This window comes from Oncorhynchus gorbuscha, linkage group LG15 (genome assembly GCF_021184085.1).
Source record: "Oncorhynchus gorbuscha isolate QuinsamMale2020 ecotype Even-year linkage group LG15, OgorEven_v1.0, whole genome shotgun sequence".
NCBI lineage: Eukaryota > Metazoa > Chordata > Actinopteri > Salmoniformes > Salmonidae > Oncorhynchus > Oncorhynchus gorbuscha.
Window position 1 is genome coordinate 40469234 of NC_060187.1, and position 20498 is coordinate 40489731.

General features: G+C 44.4%; 2 pseudogenes; one reads left to right on the top strand and one right to left on the bottom strand.

The window, feature by feature from the left end:
- LOC123997647 overlaps window positions 1-20498 on the top strand; it is a 28088-nt pseudogene that overhangs the window by 405 nt on the left and 7185 nt on the right.
- Window positions 158-4094, bottom strand: LOC123996436 (annotated as a pseudogene).

Here is a 20498-nt window from a genome sequence, read left to right on the forward strand (position 1 = left end):
TTCCAACGATGTCTGTTTAAAGATTTATTGTACAAAATTACAAACCTGTACTAACAAAGAAAATCCCTCGCTTCATCCAAAGAAATGTGAGGCCAGCTGTAGAATAATCCACGAGTAAACAACCGTATTGGCTCAGCGTTGGCTCACCCACTGCTCTTTACAAACAGCGCAGTGTAGCTAAAGGGACAAGAGTAGAATCAGAAGGAACTTTTTCAAATGAACTACAATCCCCAATACATCTGAATAAACAATGTATTGTAGTCATAAGAAATGATTAACAATGCAGAGAAACCGGTTAGGAAACAGCCCTAAAAGTGCAATCAAGATATTCACACATTGAAATCCTCCCTGGACCAGCCTGTTGGTGATATGTCACCCAGCGGTCTCACTGGGTCTGATGATCTTCACTAAAAAGCAGACATTGAATATCCCTTTGAGCATGTGAAGATATTAATTCATCTTTGGATGGTGTATCAATTCATCGTCACTACAAAGATACAGGCATCCTGCCTAAATCAGTTGCTGGAGAGGAAGGAAACCGCTCAGGGATTTCACAATAGTTACCGTGTTTAATGGCTGCGATGGGAGAATACTGAGGATGGATCAACAACATTGTAGATACTCCACAATACTAACCTAATTGACAGAGTGAAAAGGAAGCCTGCACAGAATAAAAATGTTCCAAAGCAAGCATCCTGTTTGAAACAAGGCACTAAAGTAATAATGCAAAAAAGGTGGCAAAGCTATAAACTTGTTGTCCTGAATGCAAAGTGTTATGTTTGGGGCAAATACAAAACATTACTGAGTACCACTCTCCATTCATACATAGTGGTGCCTGCATCATGTTATGGGTATGCTTGTAATCGTTAAGAACTGGAGATTGTTTCAGGATAAAAAAGAAACGGAATGGAGCTAAGTACATGCAAAATCCTAGAGGAAAACCTGGTTCAATATGCTTTCCACCAGACACTGGGAGACAAATTCACCTTCCAGCAGAACAATAGCTTAAAACACAAGGCCAAATCTACACTGGAGTTGCTCACCACGAAGACAGTGAATGTTCCTGAGTGGCCGAGTTACAGTTTTGACTTAAATCTACTTGGCAAGACCTGAAAATGGTTGTAGCAATGATCAACAACCAATTTGACAGAGCTTGAAGAATTTTGAAAAGAATGGGCAAATGTTGCACAGTCCAGGTGTGGAAAGCTCTGAGAAACTTACCCAGGAAGACTCACAGCAGTAATCGCAGCCAAAGGTGCTTCTACAACATATTGACTCGAGGTGTGAATACTTACAGTACCAGGCAAAAGTTTGGACACACCTATTTATTCAAGGGTTTTACTTTATTTTTACTATTTTCTACATTGTAGAATAATAGTGAAGACAACAACACTATAAAATAGCACTCATGTAGTAACCAAAAAAGTTAAACAAATCAAAACTTCTTCGAAGTAGCCCCCCTTTGCCTTGAAGACATCTTTGTACACTCTTGGCATTCTCTCAACCAGCTTCACCTGGAATGCTTTTCCAACAGTCTCGAAGGAGGTTCCACATATGCTGAACACTTTTAGGCTACTTTTCCTTCACTCTGCGGTCCAACTCATCCCAAACCATCTCAGTTGGGTTTAGGTTGGGTGATTGTGGAGGCCAGGTCATCTGATGCAGCACCACCACTCTCCTTCTTGGTCAAATAGCCCATTCACCGCCTGGAGGTGTGTCTTGTGTCATTGTCCTGTTGAAAAACAAATGATAGTCCCACTAAGCGCAAACCAGATATGACGGCGTATCGCTGCAGAATGCTGTGGTAACCATGCTGGTTAAGGGTGCCTCGAATTCTAAATAAATCACAGACAGTGTCACCAGCAAAGCACCATCACACCTTCACGGCTTCACGGTGGGATCATCCGTTCACCTACTCTGCGTCTCACAAAGACATCATGAATATGAGATATTTCTAAAAACACGTTTTCACTTTGTCATTATCGGCTGTTGTGTGGAGATGGGTGAGATCCATTTTGAATTCAAGCTGTAACAACAAAATGAGGAATAAGTCAAGGCATATAAATACTTTCAGAAGGCACTGTACAATAGTATACAATTTTCAGGGACTACTTTTGGCTGGTGACTGCTACTTTCAGAACTACTGGCTAAAAAGTATACAAAACTAACAGAGAATCTCTTTAACCACATTTTAGGCAATAGGTCAATGAGATGAATTTGTACCTGGCCTCTTTTCAATCCAAAGTACCGGGCCACAGGGTCTCCTTGTTGGAGCCTACTGTAGGCAGTTGGCTTTCCTTCAGTTGACTGAGAGACCGGTGAAGGAATCCCAACACACAACTATCTATATAATGTGATCCAGTATTAGATTAATATTTAAAAAATATCACCAATTTGTAATTTATCGAAGTGAATCATTTTTAAAATGTATTTTTTAAGTTTGATAATTTGTGGTGGCTATGCTTGTTAATACAGCCCATACAATAGAGGATTTATACTCCATCCAGATATGAGTTTGTATTCCATGCTATGAAAGGATACTGTAGTAACAGCAATTCAGACAGTTCCTCTTTTGTCAGGACTATGTGTTCAGGAACCAGCTGCAACAAAAGGAAGAAAAGCAAGACAATCATATTAGATTACTGTGATATTGTTTAATGACTATATCATATCAACAAAAATCTGAATTTTTCCATCTGCTTACCTGATGCTCAGTGATGTTTATTATAAGATCCTGCTGTAGAAACAGTTCCAGGATGTACTTGGGGGGCCATGTCAACTAGTGACTAAAATATGATATGAAAAAATAGCCTTTAATGAATCCTCTTAGGGCTAGGGGGCAGTGTTCGGAGGTTCCAACGAATGACATGCCCAAAGTAAAATACCTGTTACCTAGGCACAGAAGCTAGGCTATGCATATATAATTGGTAGCTTTTGATAGACAACACTCTGACGTTTCTAAAACTGTTAAAATAATGTCTGTGAGTATAACAGAACTGATGTGGCAGGTGAGAATCTGTGGAAAATCCATCCAGAAAATGTTTTTCTGAGGTCACAGTCCATTTAATTTCTTGTCTATGGGATATACAAATAAATAGCTCCCAGATTACAGTTCCTATGGTTTCCACTAGATGTCAACAGTCTTTAGAAAGGGTCTCAGGCTTGTTTTTTGAAAAATTAGGACCCTTGGGATTGCAAACAGAGGAAGATCTTCAAAGGTAAGTGATTTATCTTATCGCTATTTGTTACTTTTGTGAAGCCTGTGCTGGTTTGGAAAAGTATTTTGGGGTGGGGCGCTGTCCTCAGATAATCGCATGTTATGCTTTCACCGTAAAGCCTTTTTGAAATCTGACAACGTGGTTGGATTAAAAAGAAGTGAAGCTTTTAAATGATGTAGGACACTTGTATGTTCATGAATGTTTAATATTACAATTTTTGTCATTTGAATTTGCCTCAGCTTCAACGGATGTGGTCGATTTTGATCCCGTCAGCGAGATCCGTGCATCAGGAGATTTTTAAATGTACACAGATGTACATCAAAGTTGTTCATTTGAAAACCTCACCTGCTTAGCGGAAGGTGTCATTCCCATCTGAACTACAGTGCAGTGCAGCACGTGTGATGTTCTCCTCCTGCATCCGCTGGCAGTACATCTTGACGGTCTTGATAACAACTTTAGGCTTCTCTGCATGGGTGAAAATGAAGGAATTCAATATTGTTTTAACAATTACAGGACTAAAGCAAACTGACAGGTGCCGACTCATATTTCATTTGCCTGGTTAATATTAAGGCCTACATTGGGCGACTCCCAATGTTGTGGCTACACGGTCAATAACATTACCAGAAAAGATAACAAACATCTGGTCTGTGGGGTCATCGTTATGTACTACCAGTACGGTGGGGTCTGCCGTTGTGGATGACCCTCGCTGGGTTTGTCCTCGAACTGACTTTTAAACTCATACAAAGGTCTGGTCCAACTCACCTTGGCTCACCAGGTAGCCTCCGTCATGACACAGCTGACCAACAAGGAGATAGTTGTACAATGAGCCTTTTCATATAATGTGGCAGCAAGACTGGTCATTCATACTGGATCCATTGAACCATGAAGCATAGCTAAAACTACAGCAAATTGTCATATTTTCTGGCTACTACAAGACAGGTCATTCATACACCATTACACCATGAAGCATAAAACAATAACTAGTGAATATCAATTGCTTCCTTTTATGTGATTTGGGTGTCATATCTTCTTTACAACTAATGTTAGTTAGCTATTTGTGAAAGTTGATGCAGCTACTATACCGAACAAAAATATAAACAAAACAAATCAAAGTTTATTTGTCACGTGCGCCGAATAGGTGTAGTAGACCTTACAGTGAAATGCTTACTTACAGGCTCTAACCAATAGTGTGAGAAAAAGGTATGTGATTGTGTGTGTGTGTGTGTGTGTGTGTGTGTGTGTGTGTGTGTGTGTGTGTGTGTGTGTGTGTGTGTGTGTGTGTGTGTGTGTGTGTGTGTGTGTGTGTGTGTGTGTGTGTGTGTGTGTGTGTGTGTGTGTGTGTGTGTGTGTGTGTGTGTGTGTGTGTGTGTGTGTGTGTAGGTAAGTAAAGAAATAAATCAACACTAAAGTAGCGTAAAAAGAGGGGTTTGGCGGGTGGTGGGACACAATGCAGATGGCCCGGTTAGCCAATGTGCAGAAGCACTGGTTGGTCGAGCCAATTGAGGTAGTATGTACATGAATGTATAGTTAAAGTGACTATACATATATGATAAACAGAGAGTAACAGCAGCGTAAAAGAGGGGTTGGGGAGGGCACACAATGCAAATAGTCTGGGTAACCATTAGGTCAGGAGTCTTATGGCTTGGGCGTAAAAACTGTTGAAGCCTTTTTGTCTTAGACTTGGCACTCCGGTCCACCTTGCCATGCAGTGGTAGAGACAACAGTCTATGACTGGGGTGGCTGGGGTCTTTGACAATTTTTAGGGCCTTCCTCTGACACCGCCCGGTGTAGAGGTCCTGGATGGCAGGCAGCTTTGACCCAGTGATGTACTAGGCCGTACGCACCACCCTCTACGTGCCTTGCGGTCGGAGGCCGAGCAATTGCCGTACCAGGCAGTGATGCAACCGGTCAGGATGCTCTCAATGTTTCAGCTTTAGAACCTTTTGAGGATTTCAGGACCCATGCCAAATATTTTTAGTTTGCTGAGGGGGAATAGGCTTTGTCGTGCCCTCTTCACGACTGTCTTGGTGTGTTTGGACCATTCTAGTTTGTTGTTGATGTGGACACCAAGGAACTTGAAGCTCTTAACTTGCTCCACTACAGCCCCGTCGATGAGAATGGGGGAGTGCTTGGTGCTCCTTTTCCTGTAGTCCACAATCATCTTCTTACTCTTGGTTACGTTGAGGGATAGGTTTTTTTACTGGCACCACCCGGCCAGGTCTCTGACCTCCTCCCTATAGGCTGTCTCGTCATTGTTGGTGATCAGGCCTACCACTGTTGTGTTGTCTGCAAACTTAATGATGGTGTTGGAGTTGTGCCTGGCCATGCAGTCGTGGGTGAACAGGGAGTACAGGAGGGGACTGAGCACGCACCCTTGGGGAGCTCCAGTGTTGAGGATCAGCGTGGCAGATGTGTTGCTACCTACCCTCACCACCTGGGGGCGGCCCGTCAGGAAGTCCAGGATCCAGTTGCAGAGGGAGGTGTTTAGCTCCAGGTTCCTTAGCTTAGTGATGAGCTTTGAGGGCACTATGGTGTTGAATGCTGTGCTGTAGTCAATGAATAGCATTCTCACATAGGTGTTCCTTTTGTCCAGGTGAGAAAGGGCAATGTGGAGTGCAATATAGATTGCATCATCTGTGGATCTGTTTGGGCGGAATGCAAATTGGAGCCTAGGCCTACTGATGAAATGCACTGAATCAATTGAGAAACATGATAACGCTCTAAATTTATGAACGGCCTGTTTCGCAAATCACAATATCATTGGTGATCAAAGTTACTCTATCATTACTAAATATCAGTTTCACTTGCTGTGAAACCTTTACATAGTGGTGCAGAGAATGTTTGTTTTTATTTTGGGAGAACCCTGGGTGCGATTTTCTTAAAGGTATTTCTTGGGATAAATGTGATTTATTCCCGGTATTGAAACTTGGTAGATGTTCTGGAAAATATGAACAAAGATTTGTATAAATAATCTGTGATATGAATCCCTAGTCTACATAAAAATGGTGGATGCCCTCAATGGCTCAGCCAATGGTAATGCCCACTATAGGCCTCTATCATTCTCTATGTTCACAACCAACAAAACCTTATGTATGTAGCCATGTATTGCTACATCAATCTAGTTACAAAATATGGCAAATTAATTGTGCCTTGATATTTGGGGCATTGGCAAGCTGTGGAGTCCTTGTTAGTCGTATTCAGAATGAATTTGATATCATAACATTTACCATTAGCTATCTAATAAAAAACACATGTAGATTATTAGGTTACTGAATTCCAAGTGTGTCTAACATTGTTGATTGTAGCTATTGTATTGTTTTTGCCTTTCTTGTTTACAGGGGACTTTATTCCACCCCTGCTACATTAGATTAACTGGGGACATCGGATGTGTCATGAAACCATTACTTCCACTGCCCTTCTGGTTTGTACTGATAACCTGCTACCAGCAAAGTGGCCTAACCTACAGTGCATATTAGGACAATTTAGCAGTTTGTTTTAGTATGTCATTATACTCTGGATGATGCATTCGTCATTTGATGTCTGTGAAAAAGCTATGGAAGTACAGGGTGTTAAAGGATATTGTGTCTGTAAATTGGAAAAGATATTGACAAGTATCATCTGTCTGGTTTTCAGTTTAGATATTTATTTGGTATGGGGGTATACAGAGGGTAGGCTATATGGCAGGGTTCCCCAACTGGCGGCCAGTGGGTGATTTTTATTTGGCCCCCAAGCCTTCTAGAAATCTGTTTGTCATGCAGGTGAAAGAGGACCCAAAAGCGACTTAACAGAAACAGAGTTTATTTAAATCCAAACAGGGAATAACAAAAATCCTCTAGTCTGTAGAGGGGAATAACTAGCGAAGCGGCCACAGACTGCAGGTCGCTTCGGGTAGGCGCAGGCCGTAGTTGATAGAGCCACCTGCTCACACGCAGCATCTGATGAAGGCAAAAAACACGACAGGACAGGGCGAAACACAATCACAGCATGGTGAATACAAAACGAGGAACCGACGGGACAGGAACGGAACACAAAGGAATAAATAGGGACTCTAATCAGGGGAAAGGATCGGGAACAGGTGTGGGAAGACTAAATGATGATTAGGGGAATAGGAACAGCTGGGAGCAGGAACGGAACGATAGAGAGAGGAGAGAGAGGGAGGGGGAGAGAGAGGGATAGAAAAAGGGAACGAACCTAATAAGACCAGCAGGGGGAAACGAACAGAAGGAAAAGCAAAATGACAAGATGATATAAGACAAAACATGACAGTACCCCCACTCACCGAGCGCCTCCTGGCGCTCTCGAGGAGGAACACTGGCGGCAACGGAGGAAATCATAGATCAAACGGTCCAGCACGTCCCGAGAAAGAACCCAACTCCTCTCCTCAGGACCGTAACGAAAAACGATAAAAAGGGAAACTAGGGTACTACTCTAAAAAAAAAATGAGAACTAGGGACAGACTGAGACACAGCAAGGGCAGGAACAAGAACAGGAGAGATGCGATGGCAGGGAACAGACTGAGACCCAGCAAGACCAGGAGCAGAAGCAGAAAAAAATTTACCAGACTTCTTCTGCGCGCAGTCTGAACACGCAGCCACGAAACGGCGCGTGTCACGCTCCTGAGTCGGCCACCAAAAGCGCTGGCGAATAGACGCAAGAGTGCCTCGAACACCGGGATGACCAGCTAACTTGGCAGAGTGAGCCCACTGAAGAACAGCCAGACGAGTGGAAACAGGAACGAAAAGGAGGTTACTAGGACAAGCGCACGGCGACGCAGTGTGCGTGAGTGCTTGCTTAACCTGTCTTTCAATTCCCCAGACTGTCAACCCGACAACACGCCCATAAGGAAGAATCCCTCGAGATCAGTAGAAGCCACAGAAGAACTAAACAGACGGGATAAGGCATCAGGCTTGGTGTTCTTGCTACCCGGACGGTAAGAAATCACAAACTCGAAACGAGCGAAAAACAACGCCCAACGAGCTTGACGGGCATTAAGTCGTTTGGCAGAACGGATGTACTCAAGGTTCTTATGGTCTGTCCAAACGACAAAAGGAACGGTCGCCCCCTCCAACCACTGTCGCCATTCGCCTAGGGCTAAGCGGATGGCGAGCAGTTCACGGTTACCCACATCATAGTTGCGCTCAGATGGCGACAGGCGATGAGAAAATAAGCGCAAGGATGAACCTTATCGTCAGACTGGAAGCGCTGGGATAGAATGGCTCCCACGCCTACCTCTGAAGCGTCAACCTCGACAATGAATTGTCTAGTGACGTCAGGAGTAACGAGGATAGGAGCGGACGTAAAACGTTCTTTTAGAAGATCAAAAGCTCCCTGGGCGGAACCGGACCACTTAAAACACGTCTTGACAGAAGTAAGAGCTGTGAGAGGGGCAGCAACTTGACCGAAATTACGAATGAAACGCCGATAGAAATTAGCGAAACCTAAAAAGCGCTGCAACTCGACACGTGACCTTGGAACGGGCCAATCACTGACAGCTTGGACCTTAGCGGAATCCATCTGAATGCCTTCAGCGGAAATAACGGAACCGAGAAAAGTAACGGAGGAGACATGAAAAGAGCACTTCTCAGCCTTTACGTAGAGACAATTCTCTAAAAGGCGCTGTAGAACACGTCGAACGTGCTGAACATGAATCTCGAGTGACGGAGAAAAAATCAGGATATCGTCAAGATAGACAAAAACAAAAATGTTCAGCATGTCTCTCAGAACATCATTAACTAATGCCTGAAAAACAGCTGGCGCATTGGCGAGACCGAACGGCAGAACCCGGTACTCAAAATGCCCTAACGGAGTGTTAAACGCCGTTTTCCACTCGTCCCCCTCTCTGATGCGCACGAGATGGTAAGCGTTACGAAGGTCCAACTTAGTAAAGCACCTGGCTCCCTGCAGAATCTCGAAGGCTGATGACATAAGGGGAAGCGGATAACGATTCTTAACCGTTATGTCATTCAGCCCTCGATAATCCACGCAGGGGCGCAGAGTACCGTCCTTCTTCTTAACAAAAAGAACCCCGCCCCGGCCGGAGAAGAAGAAGGCACTATGGTACCGGCGTCAAGAGACACAGATAAATAATCCTCGAGAGCCTTACGTTCGGGAGCCGACAGAGAGTATAGTCTACCTCGAGGAGGAGTGGTCCCCGGAAGGAGATCAATACTACAATCATACGACCGGTGAGGAGGAAGGGAGTTGGCTCGGGACCGACTGAAGACCGTGCGCAGATCATGATATTCCTCCGGCACTCCTGTCAAATCGCCAGGTTCCTCCTGGGAAGTAGGGACAGAAGAAACGGGAGGGATGGCAGACATTAAACACTTCACATGACAAGAAACGTTCCAGGATAGGATAGAATTACTAGACCAATTAATAGAAGGATTATGACATACTAGCCAGGGATGACCCAAAACAACAGGTGTAAACGGTGAACGGAAAATCAAAAAAGAAATAGTCTCACTGTGGTTACCAGATACTGTGAGGGTTAAAGGTAGTGTCTCAAATCTGATACTGGGAAGATGACTACCATCTAAGGCAAACATGGGCGTAGGCTTGTCTAACGGTCTGAAAGGAATGTTATGTTTCCGAACCCATGCTTCGTCCATGAAACAACCCTCAGCCCCAGAGTCAATCAAGGCACTGCATGTAGCACCCGAACCGGTCCAGCGTAGATGGACCGACATAGTAGTACAAGATCTAGATGAAGAGACCAGAGTAGTAGCGCTCACCAGTAGCCCTCCGCTTACTGATGGGCTCTGGCCTCTTACTGGACATGAATTAACAAAATGTCCAGCAACTCCGCAATAGAGGCACAGGCGGTTGGTGATCCTCCGTTCCCTCTCCTTAGTCGAGATGCGAATCCCTCCCAGCTGCATGGGCTCAGTCTCAAAGCCAGAGGAGGGAGATGGTTGCGATGCGGAGCAGGGAAACACCGTTGATGCGAGCTCTCTTCCACGAGCCCGGTGACGAAGATCTACCCGTCGTTCTATGCGGATGGCGAGAGCAATCAAAGAGTCCACATCTGAAGGAACCTCCCGGGAGAGAATCTCATCCTTAACCACTGCGTGGAGTCCCTCCAGAAAACGAGCGAGCAGCGCCGGCTCGTTCCACTCACTAGAGGCAGCAAGAGTGCGAAACTCAATAGAATAATCCGTTATGGACCGTTCACCTTGGCATAAGGAAGCCAGGGCCCTAGAAGCCTCCCTACCAAAAACTGAACGGTCAAAAACCCGAATCATCTCCTCTTTAAAGTTCTGGAACTTGTTAGAGCAATCAGCCCTTGCCTCCCAGATAGCTGTGCCCCATTCTCGAGCCCGGCCAGTAAGGAGTGAAATGACGTAAGCAACCCGAGCTCTCTCTCTAGAGTATGTGTTGGGTTGGAGAGAGAACACAATCTCACACTGCGTGAGAAAGGAGCGGCACTCAGTGGGCTGCCCGGAGTAGCAAGGTGGGTTATTAACCCTAGGTTCTGGAGGCTCGGCAGGCCAGGAAGTAACAGGTGGCACGAGACGTAGACTCTGGAACTGTCCAGAGAGGTCGGAAACCTGAGCGGCCAGGTTCTCCACGGCATGGCGAGCAGCAGACAATTCCTGCTCGTGTCTGCCGAGCATGGCTCCTTGGATCTTGACGGCAGTGTAACGAGCGTCTGAAGTCGCTGGGTCCATTACTTGGTCGGTTCCTTCTGTCATGCAGGTGAAAGAGGACCCAAAAGCGACTTAACAGAAACAGAGTTTATTTAAATCCAAACAGGGAATAACAAAAATCCTCTAGTCTGTAGAGGGGAATAACTAGCGAAGCGGCCACAGACTGCAGGTCGCTTCGGGTAGGCGCAGGCCGTAGTTGATAGAGCCACCTGCTCACACGCAGCATCTGATGAAGGCAAAAAACACGACAGGACAGGGCGAAACACAATCACAGCATGGTGAATACAAAACGAGGAACCGACGGGACAGGAACGGAACACAAAGGAATAAATAGGGACTCTAATCAGGGGAAAGGATCGGGAACAGGTGTGGGAAGACTAAATGATGATTAGGGGAATAGGAACAGCTGGGAGCAGGAACGGAACGATAGAGAGAGGAGAGAGAGGGAGGGGGAGAGAGAGGGATAGAAAAAGGGAACGAACCTAATAAGACCAGCAGGGGGAAACGAACAGAAGGAAAAGCAAAATGACAAGATGATATAAGACAAAACATGACACTGTTCCAAAGTATTCCCACGCATATTAGAAATAGAAATGTATATATACACTGAGTGTTGAAAACATTAGTAACACTTATATTGAGTTGCACCCCCTTTTGCCCTCAGAACAGCCTCAATTCGTCGCAGCATGGACTCTACAAGGTCTCGAAAGCGTTCCACAGGGATGCTGGCCCATATTGACTCCAATGCTTCCCATAGTTGTGTCAAGTTGGCTGGATGTCCTTTGGATGGTGGACCATTCTTGATACACACGGGAAACTGTTGAGAACCCAGCAACGTTGCAGTTGTTGACACACTCAAACCGGTGCGCCTGGCACCTGTTACCATACCCCGTTCAATGTCACTTAAATATTTTGTCTTGCCCACTCACCCTCTGAATGGCACACATACACAATCCATGTCTCAAGGCTTAAAAATCATTATTTAACCTGTCTCCTCCACTTCATCTACACTGATTTGAAGTGGATTTAACAAGTGAAATCAATAAGGGATCATAACTTTGACCTGCAATCTATGTCATGTAGAAATGTGTTCCTAATGTTTTGTACACTCAGTGTATATGACCGTATACAAATGTAAGCAGGTTTTGGAATAATTGTTTTAGTCAAATATTGTATCTGTTTGGGCTTCTTGCTGTCAATTTGCGGTCTACAGATTATTTGTAATTATGTTCCAGCTGAATCTAGTTGACGATCCCTGCTGTATGGTGTCAGAACCTTCCTTTATATCCTTAATATGTGTGAGTAGGCTATATGATTTACCTTGTTTGTTAGATGACATCAGTGAGTGGTAAAGTTGAAACATTGTGAAGGGTTCATATTTTCCTCTGGCTTCACCTTTTCAGAATGGTGAAATTACCTCTACTGAATCAATTCTGTTGCCTAACACTGTCAGGCATGTCATATAAGGCATTGCCTGGCACCACCACCCTCATATGAAAATACTGATTCTCAGATCCTCTCTTGCTTCGAAAATGCAAACATAAGCACATATGTTGTTTCTATTCTATACCATATTGTTCTAAAGATGTTCTGAAGTGATATTGAACAAAAATATATTTGCAACAATTTTAAAAGATTTTACTAAGTTACAATTAAGATAAGGAAATCAGTTAATTGAAATAAATTCATTAGTGTCACGTTCTGACCTTTATTTCCTGTGTTTTGTATTTAGTTAGTATGGTCAGGGTGTGAGTTGGCAGTCTATGATTGTTTTTCTAGGTTTTGGGAATTTCTATGTTTCGGCCTAGTATGGTTCTCAATCAGAGGCAGGTATCATTAGTTGTCTCTGATTGAGAATCATACTTAGGTAGCCTGGGTTTCACTGTGTGTTTGTGGGTGATTGTTCCTGTCTCTGTGTTTGCACCAGATAGGACTGTTTTGAGTTTTCACATTTATTGTTTTTTTGTAGTCAGTTGTTCATGTGTACCTTAACGTATTAAAAAGAACCATGGACACTTACCACGCCGCGTATTGGTCCTCTGATCCGTTTCGCCTCTCCTCTTCGGAAGAAGAGGAGGAAATTCATTACAGAATCACCCACCCAAATCGGACCAAGCGGTGTGGTAAAGGACAGCGACGACAGCAGCAGCAGCATCAACAACAGAGGCCAGCATCACAGGACTCCTGGACATGGGAGGAGATACTGAACGGAGAGGGACCCTGGGCACAGGCTGGGGAAAATCGCCGCCCCAAAGCAGAGCTGGAGGCAGCGAGAGCTGAGCGGCGGCAATATGAGGAGCCAGCACGGCAGTGCGACAGGTACGAGAGGCAGCCCCAAATTGTTTTTGGGGGGTGGCACACGAGGTGTGGTACTAAGCCAGGTAGCAGACCTGAGCTCACGCCTCGTGCTTATTATAAGCAGCGCATTACTGGTCAGGCACCGTGTTATGCGGTTAAGCGCACGGTGTCGCCAGTGCGTGTCCATAGCCCGGTGCGCTATAGGGCAGCCCCCCGAAAGTGCCATGCGAGTGTGGGCATTGAGCCAGGGCGTATGGTGCCTGCTCAGCGGGTCTGGTCGCCGGTACGCAGTTTTGGTCCAGGTTATCCTGCGCCGGCTCTGCGTGCTGTGTCTCCGGGGCGCTGGTAGGGTGCAGTGCGTCCTCTGCCTGCGCTCCGCTCGTGCCCGGGCAACTGTGGGAGTGGAGCCTAAGGGAGAGGTGCGTGTAGTAAGCACTAGATCTCCCGTGCTTACCCACAGCCCGGTTCAACCTGTGCCTGCACTCTGGAGGGTCCGGGCTAGAGTAGTTGTCCAGCCTGGGGAAGTGGTGCCAAGGTTGCGCACCAGAGCTCCAGTGCTCCCCCACAGCCCGGTCTTTCAGGCTCCTCCTAACACCAAGTCTCCTGAAGGTCTCCCCAGCCTGGTGGTTCCTGTGGCAGCCCCACGCACCAGGCTGTCTCTCTGTCTCCTCCCTGCAGGTGCTCCCGCCTGTCCGGCGCCGCTGCCGGAGCGTCCCGCCTGTCCGGCGCCGCTGCTGGAGCCTCCCGCCTGTCCGCCGCCGCTGCCGGAGCCCCTCAGCCCAGGGGCGCCAGAGCCCCTCAGCCCAGGGGCGCCAGAGCCCCTCAGCCCAGGGGCGCCCGAGCCCCTGCCCCTCTGTCCAGAGCTTCTGCCCCTCTGTCCCGAGCTGCCCCTCTGTCCAGTGGGGTCATTGAGAGGGGTTGCCATGGTGAGAAAGACACGGAGGCGGACAATAAGGCGGACTAAGACAATGGTGAAGTGGGGTCCGCGTCCCGCGCCAGAACCGCCACCGCGGACAGACGCCCACCCAGACCCTCCCCTATAGGTCAAGGTTTTGCGGCCGGAGTCCGCACCTTTGGGGGGGGTACTGTCACGTTCTGACCTTTATTTCCTGTGTTTTGTATTTAGTTAGTATGGTCAGGGCGTGAGTTGGGTGGGCAGTCTATGTTTGTTTTTCTAGGTTTTGGGAATTTCTATGTTTCGGCCTAGTATGGTTCTCAATCAGAGGCAGGTGTCATTAGTTGTCTCTGATTGAGAATCATACTTAGGTAGCCTGGGTTTCACTGTGTGTTTGTGGGTGATTGTTCCTGTCTCTGTGATTGCACCAGATAGGACTGTTTTGAGTTTTCACATTTATTGTTTTTTGTAGTCAGTTGTTCATGTGTACCTTAACGTATTAAAAAGAACCATGGACACTTACCACGCCGCGTATTGGTCCTCTGATCCGTTTCGCCTCTCCTCTTCGGAAGAAGAGGAGGAAATTCATTACAATTAGGCCCTAATCTATGAATTTCACATGACTGGGCACGGGTAGGCCTCGGAGGGAATAGGCCCACCCACTTGGCTGCCAGCCCACTCACTGGTGACCCCCCCCCCAGTCAATTCCACAGGTGAAGAAGCTGAATGTGAAAATCCTGAGCTGATGTGGTTACACGTGGTCTGCAGTTGTGAGGCCGGATGGACGTACTGCCAATTTTTCTAAAACGACGTCGGAGGCAGCTTATAGTAGAGACATTAACATTCAATTATCTGTTAACAGCTCTGGTGGACATTCCTGCAGTCAGCATGCCAATTGCACGCTCCCTTAATATGAGACATTTGTGGCATTGTGTTGTATGACAACTGCACATTTTAAAGTGGACTTTTATTGTACCCAGCACAAGGTGCACCAGTTTAATGATCATGCTGTTTAATCAGTTTCTTGCTATGCCACACCTATCAGGTGGATAGATTATATTGGCAAAGGAGAAATTCTCACCGACATGGATGTAAACAAATTTGTGCACAAAATTTGAGAAAAAAATCTTTCTGTGCAGATGGAATATTTCGAAGATGTTTTATTTCAGCTCATGAAACATGGAACCAACACTTTACACTTTATTTTTGTTCAGTGTAGTTTGGTGAAATAGTGGGGTTTTGTAGCATAGGGATACTATACTTATCATGACTCAGGGTGAGACCCAGATGCAGACAAGTGAGGCAGATGGTTCAAGTCTCAGAGATTTATTGAGTACACAGGGGCAGGCAAAAGGCAGGTTGATGACAGGGATGGGTTTGTAATCCTGGTAAATAGTTGGCAGATGTAGATGGCGGGCAGGGTCGGGACAGGCAATAGGTTGTAACCGGGGAGACGAGAACAAAAACCAGACAGAGGAAAAAACACAGAGAAAAACGCTGGCAAGACTTGACGGGACAAGACGAACTGGCAACAGACAAACAGAAAACGCAGGTATAAATACACAGGGGATAATGGGGGAAATGGGAGACACCTGCTGGGTGGTGGAGACAAGCACAAGACAGGTGAAACAGATCAGGGTGTGACAATACTCAGCCTTAGGCTTTTTCTCCGCCCATTTCTTTTATGTTAATGTTGATGTGAAATCTTACTGATCATTGAGTCAGAGAGGAGTAGGAGCACTACTTTGAGTGTTCTGTTCTTTTTTGACCGATATAACCTTCTGTGTTAAGCAAGGTCAGTTCCCAAAGGTTGAGTAAGATGTGTTTACCTTTCTTCTGTGCAAGTTACGCTTTAATATCAAATCAAATGTATTCATATCGCCCTTCGTACATCAGCTGATATCTCAAAGTGCTGTACAGAAACCCAGCCTAAAACCCCAAACAGCAAGCAATGCAAGTGATGAAGCACGGTGGCTAGGAAAAACTCCCATGAAAGGTCAAAACCTAGGAAGAAACCTAGAGAGGAACCAGGCTATGTGGGGTGGCCAGTCCTCTTCTGGCTGTGCCGGGTGGAGATTATAACAGAACATAGCCAAGATGTTCAAATGTTCATAAATTACCAGCATGGTCAGCACCTCAGGAGTAAATGTCAGTTGGCTTTTCATAGCCGATCGTTAAAAGTATCTCTACCGCTCCTGCGGTCTCTAGAGAGTTGAAAACAGCAGGGCTATAGCTCACGTCTAGGAAGAGAACACTTTGTTTTTATGAGCACCACTGACTGTAGGTGTTCTCATCCTTTGCCTGTCAGTGGTCAGCATAAAAGCATCCTATCAGAGAAGAATGTTGTATCTTCCAAGTTAATTATTTACAGTGTTTCATAAATTGGAGGATTAAAGTGGACGCTGCACCGAAAGGCTCACGGTCAACGGTGTGTGAGACATAAGCTTTCTGCTTTTTCACTGCTTTTTTTACTGAAATGTAGTCATGCATCTACTAGGGTCCGCTGTCCTTTTCTCTGTCATGCTCTCGACATTGGTAAGATTACTGAGGAATGGTGAATCAAAACAGCACTTTGATTAAAATGTTTTGGAGATATTGACTAGGGAAGGTTTTCTGCTGTTGAATCTGTCTCTGGACGTATGCCAAGTGCATAGTGTTTATTGCTGAAGGGGAAAATACACCCTTGTAATCAGTAACGTTAACACATATGAATTGCTGCTTTTCTGTCATTCAAACACCTTTTCCAAATGTGTTATTCCATGGATTTCTATAAGGACACAAGGCGAGACCCAAATGCAGACACAGGAAGCAGATGTTTGAGCTCCGATATTTATTCATCCAAGGGGTAGGCAAAAGGTAGGTCGGGGACAGGCGAGAGTTCATAAACCGGGTCAGAGTCCAAAACAGTACCAGACGAAGGGCAGTCTCGAGGTCAGGCCAGACAGGGGTTCAGAAAACTAGATCTGAGTCCAAACAGTACAAGGGGATAGGCAGACTTGAACAGGCAGGTGGGTTCGGCAAGGGTCGAAACCAGGAGGACTAGAAACAAAAGAGACTGGGAAAAAAATAGGAGCAAAAAAAACGCTGGTTGACTTGGCAAACAAGACGAACTGGCATAGAGAGACAGGAAACACAGGGATATATACACCGGGGAAAATAAGGACAGTTGAAACAGATCAGGGTGTGACAGATTTCGGTGTAGAATGGATGAGCACCAAGGCATTTTATTAGAATATTGACTTTTTAATATCACTTTTTAATATCACTTTGAGAGAGAGTGAGGTTCGCTGACATTCTGGCTCAGGCTTAGTTAGTCTTTACAGTGAACGTGAGAAAGCGCACGTATGTACCTGCACGCACATCAGACAGGTATTCATGAGCTAGCACCAAACAGGACACATATTCATATTTTACTCACTCTTCTTTTATTCTCTTCCTTCCCAGTCTGCTCCGACAGAGGACTGGCAGACGGCCTCGTCTATTTATGACTTCTCTGCAAAGGATATTGATGGCAACGAGGTATCCCTCGAGAAATACAGGTGAGAAGGTGGAAGAAGTTACTCGGCATTCCAAAATACTATATAATAGGGCTGTGACGATACCAGTATTGCAATATTATTTTTCATGGCAAAAATGAAAACAACTCTTTGGTCCCTTAACCTGCTGTATGTTAAATATTGTGTTGTTTGTTTCCAACATTAGGACTGTTTTCCTCTAGAAGTGTTTCCTTGCCACTATACTATAGAGTATCGCGATACTCGTTTAGTTTCTGGCCCTGCTAAATAACCACAATCATGTTATACATCATTCTCCATACCCCTTCCAAAAGCCCTGAACCTGTTATCTCCTGTGTTTTAATGTGTGTGTGTGTGTGTGTGTGTAGGGGCGATGTTGTTATCATCGTCAATGTTGCCTCTAAATGAAGTAAAACCCCAGTAAACTACTCTCAGTTTGCGGAGATGCACGTGAAGTACGCTGAGAAAGGTTTACGCATCCTGGCCTTCCCCTCCAACCAGTTCGGGAGACAGGTAGCTACATCTCATTTTTATTTATTTCAAGTCTCAAGTCTACACCTAAAGCATTTTTACAACATGATTATTATTATGTTATTACAATGTTATATTTTGTGTTAATTTTAGGAACCTGGCACTGAATCTCAGATCAAGAATTTTGTCAAGTCCTACAATGCTGATTTCCCAATGTTCAGTAAGATCAATGTGAACGGGCCCAACGCCCACCCCATGTGGAAGTGGCTGAAGGAGCAGCCCAAGGGGAGAAGCTTCCTGGGAAAGTAAGTGGAGACGTATTGAAGAGACGTGTTACTAATGGAGTGGTTAGACTCATCACATATGATTATTTTTGACCATATGTTAAGACTTAAAACACATGATATCTAATTTTTTACAACTGCTTACTATTGCTCAGATAAGCATAATGGCTTATATGCAGTATATAAGTAGATGTTCTAATGTAACGTGTATGAGTTTGGTTATTGTCACTGTGTTAATGTTTGCTTCATCTAATGATCTTGTTTTTTTGTCTCATCAGTGGCATCAAGTGGAATTTCACTAAGGTATATATGTATCTCTTATTAGTCATCGGCTATTCCCAGCAGAACAAGTTGACACAGCTGAGTTGGAGTAACCCAGAGTTTTGTGCCAAGATTATATCCCTCGTGAAAGAAAAGGTTGCTCAGTGCCATGCCCATCGAGTTCAACGTTATTGCCTATGTCAGGGTTCTTCCTCCTTTTCTTGCCCAGGGACCCCCTCCCAGGAAAACCCAGGGACACGAATCATACGTTGACAAAACACACATTTTTTCGCATGTCTTATCATCAAGTGAATGATAACGGCAAGGAAAAGTAATCAACATTTTAAAATCGGAATAGATTTGTTAGATAGTTTTTCATTATATTCACCTCCCCACATTATAATTGGAAGTGTAAACTCTAACATACCTTTCTAGCTAATAGGCTAACTCCAAACATACAGTTAATCTGGAAAATATTCAGACCCCTTCAGTTTTTCCACATTTTGGTACTTTACAGCCTTATTGCAAAAATTTCCACAAACATGTTTTAGCTTTTGTCATTATGGGGTATTGTGTGTAGATTGAGGGGGAAAATAATTTGATCAATTTTAGAATAAGGCTGTAATGTAACAAAATGTGGAAAAAGTGAAGGGGTCTGAATACTTTCTGAATGCACTGTATTTTCACTAAGAGCAGCTGTTTAACTGGTTGAAAAAAGGTTAGCCATGTGTTGGCAAAAATGAATGTCCAAGTCAAGAAAGCTTACCAGCAGCCAGCAGCCTATTCACGGGGACTTTTTCAAAGCCTATGTCAGGTACTCCAGTGGGAGTAATTTGCTCAATATTAGGAGTAAAGAAATAAAGTTGATCATTGGAAAGAAATGATCATATTCTCTACTCTAGGTATGTAAATAAATGTGTTTATTCTCTGTTGATAGCGATATTCATAAAACATTTATTTTAAAAAGCACATTTTCCAGACCCCCCACTGTACCTCCTTGGATCCCTGATTGAATACCCCTGCCCTATGTCTATTTTTGTTTACAAATAAATTAATTAGGTAGTCGTATTATCGTGGTCTTTCTGGGCCTAGAGTAATACAAATACAAACTTAAAGCTAGATTGCTACATCCTTAATTGCTACATCCATTTTGTACTTTAAATGAACACTATATGTACAGTAAAACTAAAGAGCGTCACACACTCCATATATAAACTCACAGTAATTTATTGGTTAAATCAGCAATGTTTCGGCATCACCTGAAGAAGGCACAGTGATGCCGAAACGTTGGTGATTTATTCAATAAATGACTGGGAGTTTATACTGTATATGGAGTGTTGTCAGCACCTCCACACAAAATAATTTTTCTAGGTGTGCGCCAGCTCATGATTTTTATATGTACACTACCAGTGAAATGTTTGGACACACCTAATCAATCAAGGGTTTTTCTTTATTTTTACAATTTTCTAAATTGTATAATAATAATAGTGTAGGCATCAAAACTATGAAAGACATCAAAACATCAAGACATCAAAACTATGAAATAACACATATGGAATCATGTAGTAACCAAACAAATCAAAATATATTTTATATTTGAGATTCTTCAAAGTAGCCACCCTTTGTCTTGATGAGAGTTTTGCACACACAGATTAAGCTGAGCTTAACTGTTATAGGCCTATTTCTATTTTGCCCTGTTTATCAAAAGTGTTGGAAAAACTTGTCAATAATTAACTGACTGGCTTTCTTGATGGATATAGTATTCTCTCTGGTATTTAATCTGGTTTCCTCCCAGGTTATGGATGTGTCACTGCAACCTTAAAGGTCCTCAATGATGTTACCATTGCCCTTGATTCTCAAACAATGTTGTGCTGCTATTTTTATTGACTTGGCCAAAGCTTTTGATA